Raw genomic sequence first — 8,392 nt, 5'->3', positions numbered from 1 at the left:
GTAAATATATGAAGGAGTTGCATTCATGGGCCAAAGAAACATGGATATACTTACAGCCTACACTCTGGGGATGACTCCTACACCAGCAGGCACTGGTTAGGTTAGTATGTGCCATTTCTTATACCTTATACATGAGTACTTGGTCCTCATTAAAATGTCAGTTCTGGAGTCAGACAACTGAGGTCCAAAGGCTGGTCTTCCCAGAGTTTGCATGTGCCCTTCAGCACTTTACTTCGCTTCTCTTGAACTCTATATGATATGATATGTCATTCTTACTTCAAAAGGCTATTGCAATGAATTATTCATTTGACACAGATTTATTGGCTGTCTCTCTGGGCACCATGATTAAATAAGATGAGGCATATGAAGAGCATAACAATGTTTTGGGCATGTAAAAAGAGTTGAGTAGTAGCATTTTGCTCAACTGAATATCTAACTTGTAAAACCAGAACAAATGAAGAGACTCCCCAGGTGTGAGTATAGCATTGACCAGAAAGATCAAATGTCCTTAGCACCTAAAGAAGGAGTTGTTGTTCCCTCAGGGTGCCCTAATCTGTCAAATTATGACCAAAAAAAAGTTATTCAGCAGCTGGAGGAGAGGGTGAGGATAGGTGGAGATAAGTGGGGAAATATGAAGGAGTATTAGCCAAGGGAAGTGTTGTCTGTCACCATTCTGTAGAGGGGTGGTGGGGGTGAAAATGCTGGGCTCATGAACTCCAGAAGCAGCAATTCTATAGCCATGCTGGGAAGGTGGGAAGGAGAAATCAAAGAGCACAGGCTTCAGAGTCACCCTTGAGCACAAATTTAGTTTCTTTCACCCACATGCAGAGGATAAAGCCAAGAGTCATGATCAAGGAAAATAAAAAATTCATTTTCTTGCAAACAGCAAGATGCACTGCCTTTAAACTGCCAGGTCTGGGACTTGAACCCCAGTTGACTATATGGGGTTAACCACCATTCTACCTGCTGGCCTGATGCACTGCCTTTAAAATGGTTGTTGCCCATTCCATATAAATAGGTTTTAATATTTATGAATAAAATCTATCAGGCATATTAAGAAAGATATATCTCTTTTTAAAAAAAATTGCCATAAGGTGTGTGTAGTTGCCAGATAGAGACAGAGAGGAAGAGAGAGAAAGTGAAAAACCACCCCACCACCATTGGGAAGGCCATGTTGCATTCCCTTTTTCTCTATTTGCCTCAGGATTTTGGGCCCACATGTGTATGTGCCTGGCATGTTTCTCTTTCTTTATTCATTTTAGATTTTTTTTTCATAGAGTGTATGGACTCACCAGAGAGAAACAGAGAGAGGAGACAGAGGAAAAGGGAAAGTGAGAAATCAGCACCTAGAGGAGATGTCCACCAGGAAATTCCTTCTCGTTCATTGTCCTCCTGGGTTCTTGGGTATATACGTACACACATCTAGTGTGTTTTTCAAATCACTGGGTCCAGGACTTAAACTACAGACTCTGCCATGTGAGATCCAGCACCTTAACCACCATGCCACCTGACTGGCCCTATTATCTCCTTTTAATCGTTATAACAATTCTACAGTTTAGGTGACACACCATCACCACTTTACAAATAAAGGAGAGATGCAGACTTTAAGTAACTTACCCCAGATCACACAGTCAGAAACAGATTTAAACTCTGGCTCTATATCCCAAGATATTTTCTAATATCTTAGCCAGCAGGCACTTCCTGAATTCTGTACCAAAGACAGTCTTTTTCATTGAGTGTACAAGGAAAAAGAAGAAACCTTCTTAGGTAATTTGAATAAAGTGTGCATAGAGGTGGAAAAAGGGGGTCATACAAACCCAGAAGAAGCATATTTATCCCATCTGGATGGTTCTAAAAAGCTCATGCAAAACATATAAATAAAATCAGGAAAAGCAATTTAGAATCACCCAAGAAATATGTGGGAGAAGGAGACAACTAGACATAGGTAATGCAAGCGTGATGTACCCACATTGAGAAAGAATGAGGCAGAAGTTCCCAAGGGATGAAGCTGAGAAGGTAAGGAGAGGAAAAGTGGGAAGTGAGCTGGGAGATCGGCAAGGGCCAGGCAACCAAAGGATACTCCTGATTGTGGAGTTCCAAACTCATCCTTTAGGTCAGGGCTTCTGGATATCCCAACTCCCTTCTCTGTTCTGATTCTCACATATATTCCCTAAAATGATTCCCTAGAGGCTTAACAGAAGCTAGACGACTCTATTTCCTTGTAAAAGCCACAGCTATGACATTGAAATTCCACACTTTGGCGAGTGGAAACGCTCTCATGATAGAGTTGGTTCACGTGTTAGCATGTCTTTTGGCCAAGAGACCTCATGAGGAAAAATGAACTTGTGAGCTGCATTTTATAAAGGACTCATGACAAACCACACACCACCGGTTTCTTCCAAAAGACTGCAGGAAAAGATACCCAGTTCAGCCAAGGAAGCATAGGCCAGGGCTCCTGATAGGCTGGGGGAAAATGGAAAACCGACACTCTCATCTGGGAGACAGGAGTGACACTAGCAGGATGACTCAAAGCACAGATTTATGAGGCCAGGTCTCTGCTGCTCTTGACTGGCCATCAGAGGCCACCACTTCCTGAGGAAGAAGGAGCCTCCACAGTACCTTCAGCACATTCGGATTTTCATAGTGACCAACAGACAAGCAGGTTACCCTTTTCCTCACATCAAAAAAACTTCAAATAAGAAATGTTAATTGCCTTTCAGACTTGAGAAACACAAATGCCTCCACAGTACCTTCAGCACATTCGGATTTTTCATAGTGACCAACAGACAAGCAGGTTACCCTTTTCCTCACATCAAAAAAACTTCAAATAAGAAATGTTAATTGCCTTTCAGACTTGAGAAACACAAATGATCCAATTGGACTGTTCTAAAACGTGCACATATCATGGCTGTCAGGTTGAAGGCAAGACTGTGAAACTTTTTCTCATACCTCTTGGACCACATCCATAGTAGGGACTTGGCAGATGGTGGAGGACAGGGAGTAAAATTGTAACTCCTAGCATAGCACAAAAAATGTCTTGCCCATCCTTACTTTTCACAGCTTCAATACCACTGATAAAAATACCAGGTGTCCAAAATGTGTGTGGACTAATTATTCCCAAAGTTTATTATGTTGGATTTGTTCTCACTTTGAAAAGAGCAGGACACATTGGAAAAAGATTGCCTTAGGGAAGGAGATAGTAACAAATCTGAAAGTCAGAGCCCCGTAAGATAAACACACGTGCGCACCCTCACACACCCGCATGTTATTCAAGTACACTTTTTAAGTCACCCCATAAATAATAGTAACAGTCATTTGTAATAGAGCGTTGCCCTTGAAACACTCCCTTAGGAAGAAAAAAAAGAGAGAGAGCAAAGAGGAGGAGAGGGGAAGAGGAGAAATAATGGCATTATAATGTAGCCTGGGACAGAATCAGGGAAGCCATAGGTTTGGAACTGATGTGTCCCTGATTATCAAAGCTGCTGTGATGACGGTAAGGGGGTGTGGAGAAGTTTCTACTAAATCCTTTTATGCTCTTCAGAAAATGAATATGAGCAGTACCAAAGCTATACGAGTTTGGATTCTAAGACAAGAACCAGAGAAGCTACAAGTTGACACAGATTTTTTCTGCCTTCCTGTTGGTTGTTCAGGTTCAACATATTGATGAATGGCACCATCTTTTCCCCTGAGAACAATTTGAGATGTCCTGCACTTCTTGAGCCATAACCACATGGGTAGACACAAAGTAAAATTTGCAATGAAGTTTTATACTGATTTGAACTGAAGCCGGAATCAAGAACTACTCAGGCATAATAACATATGTTAATATGTGAGTATTCAGGTATTTTGAGTTAATATGCAATATCAGCCTTCCTAATCAAGTTCTAAGGCCAAAGTCTTCAACCTATGCTTTGTACTTGAAGTCTCAAAGGAAAACTGGAAATTCAGTAGTGTTGTTCTGAGGCGACCTTCCTAAACCGAGTCCTGTTCTGGAATCCTGAAAGGCCAGCTTCACACAGAGAGAAGTTCTTGGAGTTTCCACTGTATGCCCATTGACGACCATGCACCATAAAGTGGGCATAGGCCTGATTAACTTTAAAAATCTAAACACTTCCCCAATTAAAAAATATAGTCAAGAAATCACTCCTTATTGCACAGAACTGACTGTGGAGGGAGGTTGTGTTTGGCTGACTCTGAGTTTTCTAAAATCCACTCAAACCTCTCATTTAGAAACACACAGAAAGGTTTTGCATTTAATTTCAGGGGTTCATAGTCCCCTGGAAGTCCATCTTTGGATTTTCTTCTAGGAAAAAAAAAAAAAAGAGAGACTTTAGTAAGCAACTTAATTGTGCACAGAAATCACTCTTTGAAGTAAGTAAAACTCTTACTTTAAATAGTTTTGCTTCTTATGGGTAAGTTCCCATTTTGATAAACTAAGAAGACTTACAGAAATGATGTCAAAAAGATCACCTCTGGGATTTCCATTCTTCATTAATGTGTCATAATGAGCATGTCTACAGGAGTAGTTTCAGGGGAACTGAAAGATTACTCTGGGTTTTTCCTGAGTGAACTTAGACAAGACCTTTTCTTTTTTTTAAGTTACAGTTTCTTCATCTGTGAAATGAAAGGATTGTGCTATATAATCCCTAAAGCTCCTTCCAGCACATGAGATAACTAACACTTACATCCCAGATCCCTCAGGAATTCAAATAGGCCTTTCCTGGAGAGAAATCATGAGTTAAATTTCGAAGTTTATGTGAACAGAAGAACAAGATCTTTCTGCAGACAAAGCAAGAATGAACAAAGGGTATGTTTTGACCAAGAACTGAAAATAAACCAGTGGTCTAATTTTGTCTCAGCCTCTGGCTTGAGAAATAAAGATATTCTTGAGTCTCAAAAAGTTTCTCAAAATTATCGACAGTGGCCAAAATTTAACCATAAAAAACTGCAAAGATTGCTCATAAAACACCCAAGAAAAGACAGGAATAGGTTCTCTTATGTTCCCCTTGTTTCCTCTGTTGATTTCATTACTTTTAAATGGACTGTTCCTTCCCCTGTAACACGAAGTCTAGTCCAAACTGGGGAGGAAGGGAAGAAAAAAAGATGAGTCCCCATTTGTGGATTATTCCAGGCCAGGAATTGTGTGTATGTTATTTTGTTTCTCATAGAAACTCATTCTGAGTGATGAGGAAACAGACACTAAGTGATGATGAGAAGCTTGTATAAAATTATTTACATCGAGAGTATCCTAGTAGAAATTTCAGCCCAGCTATCTCAACTCCCAGACTTTTCATAAACCAGGCTGCCCTCATAAAGACCTATGTGTACCCTCTACAGATTTTTTCTGCATCTGAAAGCTAAGATGACCTGATGTTTAACACATGACCCAGGTCTGTAAGGTGCAATATTATCCATAGGGTCACAGATAATAACTACAAAGACTAGACCAAGGGGTGACACTGAAAATCACATTTTGGGGGGAAGCAGTATAACTTAATGATAAGGCACCAACTTGAAAATGAAAATTCTGGATCACCCTTTTCTAATAACCAGCTTTGAATCTTGAACAACATTTTGCATTACAAGGCATCTGTACCTTTGCCTTTAAAACATAGCTAAGAGGGGACCAACTGGTGGTATGGTAGTTAAGGTGATTAAATCCCACATGGGTGACTGTGTGGTTGGAGTCTCAGATCTGGCAGCTTGAAAAAAATACACTAGTACGTGTGCAAGCACACCCAAAATCCTGAAAACAAAAATAGAAGAAATGGATTGTGACATGACTATTCTCCAAAGGGGGTGCTTGCTCACTCTCTTCCCTCTGCCTTTTTTTTTTTTCCTCTCTCTCTCTCTCTGTCTCTGTCTTTCTCTGTGGAGCGCATATACTCTTTGGAAAAATTAAAAACAGTTAAGTGGTATTTTTAGACTCATTCCTCACAGGACCTTTGTGGTAATCAAACAGAATAATAAAACAAAAACACCTTTCAAAGAACAAGCTGGTTCTTTATGTATGCAATATTTGAGCATTGTTGACACGTACTCTGAATCTCAGATCAAGTTATCAGTTCAGGTAACCAGAGCCCAAGCCAACTCAGGAGATAGCGACTGTACCTGCGACTCACTTACTGTGTCTGTATATCTATACCCATAAAGAATAAAATGCAAAATAAAAATAAAGGCAGATTCCAGGTATTACTTCATTAGATTATTCTCTGATTAGAGCCCCAAATAGGAGTTTCTAGTTTTACTCGGGGAGGCTAAACCTTCTCTATTTCAGAGTGGGAACTTCTTTTTTATTCTTTTCTTTATTTTTTTTTTTTTAGCTCATCTCTCTCCTCAATGCCTCATTTCCAAACATCAAACTGTAGTGAGAACTTAAGGTTAGGAGCTCCCTGTCATGTAGTTAACAAGTGGTGTTATTACTCAAACTGAGATCTGCTGGACTTAAAAGGTGGTGCTCTTTCCACAAGGGCTACCCATGCCTCCTATAGCAACAAAGACTAACCCTGAGAAATAAAGCTTGAAATTCCACTTGTCTGATTAATACAGAGTGCCTATCTGGAGATTTATGTTTGTTTTTCTACTAAATAAATGGTTACAACATTTCCCCAGCCAAGAATACATTGGGCTAATTAATAACAGCTTTCTTTCAAAGTCTACTGTAAAGAAAAAATCCTATCCCCAGGGACCAATTCCTCACAGAGGCCATGGATAGACCATCTCACCATTTTCTCATTTTGAGACCCCTGAATGCAACCACACATGGATACACTATTGACCATTCACACCTTAGCTAAGGTTAGCACTGGTGAATCATCAAGCAGAAAATAATAGAGAATTGTCAAGCGAAAAAAAAAATACTAAAGGAATGGGAAAAGAAAAGAGGAAGGGAAGGAGGAGTATGGAAGGAGTAAGGGAGGGAAGGATTAGGAGTGGTGGAGGGGAAGAGGGTGGGAGAGAAATAAGAAGGGGAGGTAAGAGAGGTGGAGAGCCTACCACTGAAGTGTCAGAGAAGTCATGATGTATTTTCCTATGCAAAAATGTGTCGTGACTTTTCCAACAACCCAATATTTTCCAGACACTTTCTACATAACATACATACTGTTTCATTTAATCACATACAGTTGTTAAGTTTTGTGTTCATTATCTATTTTAGATCAACTTTAGAAATATAATTACATACCATACAAAACAGAATTTGATGAGCTTATTCATGTAGTCAGGCTTCACTAAAACCACGATACGGAACATTTTCATCGTCTTAAAAATCTTCCCTGTTCCTCTTCACAATCAACCTCTATTCCCCAATTTCAGGCAGTCACTAATTTGAATTCTTTCTATAAATTTGCCTTTCTGCACACTTCACATAAGTGAAATGATATGATATGCAGTTATTTTCCTCAGGCTTCTTCGAACTGGCAAAACGGTTTGCTCATGTAACATGTCTCAATATTTCCTTATTTTCTTTCCCTCTGAATAGTATTCCATGGTATGAATATTCTACATTTTATTTATCCATTCATCCATTGACGAGTTATTTCCAGCCACTGGCTATTGTGAATAAAGCGGCTATGAACATTTGTGTACAAGTCTCTGTGTGAACATATGTAGGAGTAAATTGCTGAGTTGTTTGAAACCTGTATGTTTAACTTTTCAGGAAACTTACAGTTTTCAAAATTGGTTGTAGTATTTCATATTGCCATGAGCATTATATGACTATCCCAGTGGCTTCACATCTTTGCCAACACTTTCTGCTGTCCGTGTTTTGTTTTGAATCCCAGACATTCAATAGGTAGGTAGTCATGTCTCATGCTGGTTTTAATTTTCATTTTCCTGATGACTAGTAATGTTAAATATCTTTTCATAAGCTTCTTTACTATTTACATATTTTCTCTTGTGAAGTATTAGTTGAAATATTTTGCCCATTCTTAATTAGGTTATTCATGTTCTTGAGTTACAAGAGTTTTTAAATGTTCTCATCTCTATCTTTTGTCAGTTATACTATACTACAATATTTTTTCTAAGTCTCTAGTTTAATTTTTTTATTATCTAAGTGTGCCTTTTAAAGAGCAAACATTTTAAATTCTAATAAAATTTGTTTAGTCTTTTTAAAAATGTATATGCGTTGTGACTTTTCTTTTAATTTGCCAGAGGGCATGTGTACTCACAAGAGAGAGATAAAGAGACAGAGAGAAAGTAGAGAATGGTCACGCCACAAATTTGTCTCCATTTCTCCTTTCAGGATTATGGGCACACATGCGCATGCCCCTGATGTGTTTTTCAAGACGCTGGGTGTGGGACTCAACCATGCAGTTGGCCTTGAGGGATCCAGCCAGCTCTACCATCATACCACTAGCTGGCCCTGTGCTTTGCGATTTTTATTCCATATATA

The sequence above is a fragment of the Tupaia chinensis genome, unplaced genomic scaffold (genome assembly GCF_000334495.1).
Source record: "Tupaia chinensis unplaced genomic scaffold, TupChi_1.0 Scaffold000355_1, whole genome shotgun sequence".
NCBI classification, from domain to species: Eukaryota; Metazoa; Chordata; class Mammalia; order Scandentia; family Tupaiidae; genus Tupaia; species Tupaia belangeri.
This window is presented reverse-complemented; position numbering follows the sequence as displayed.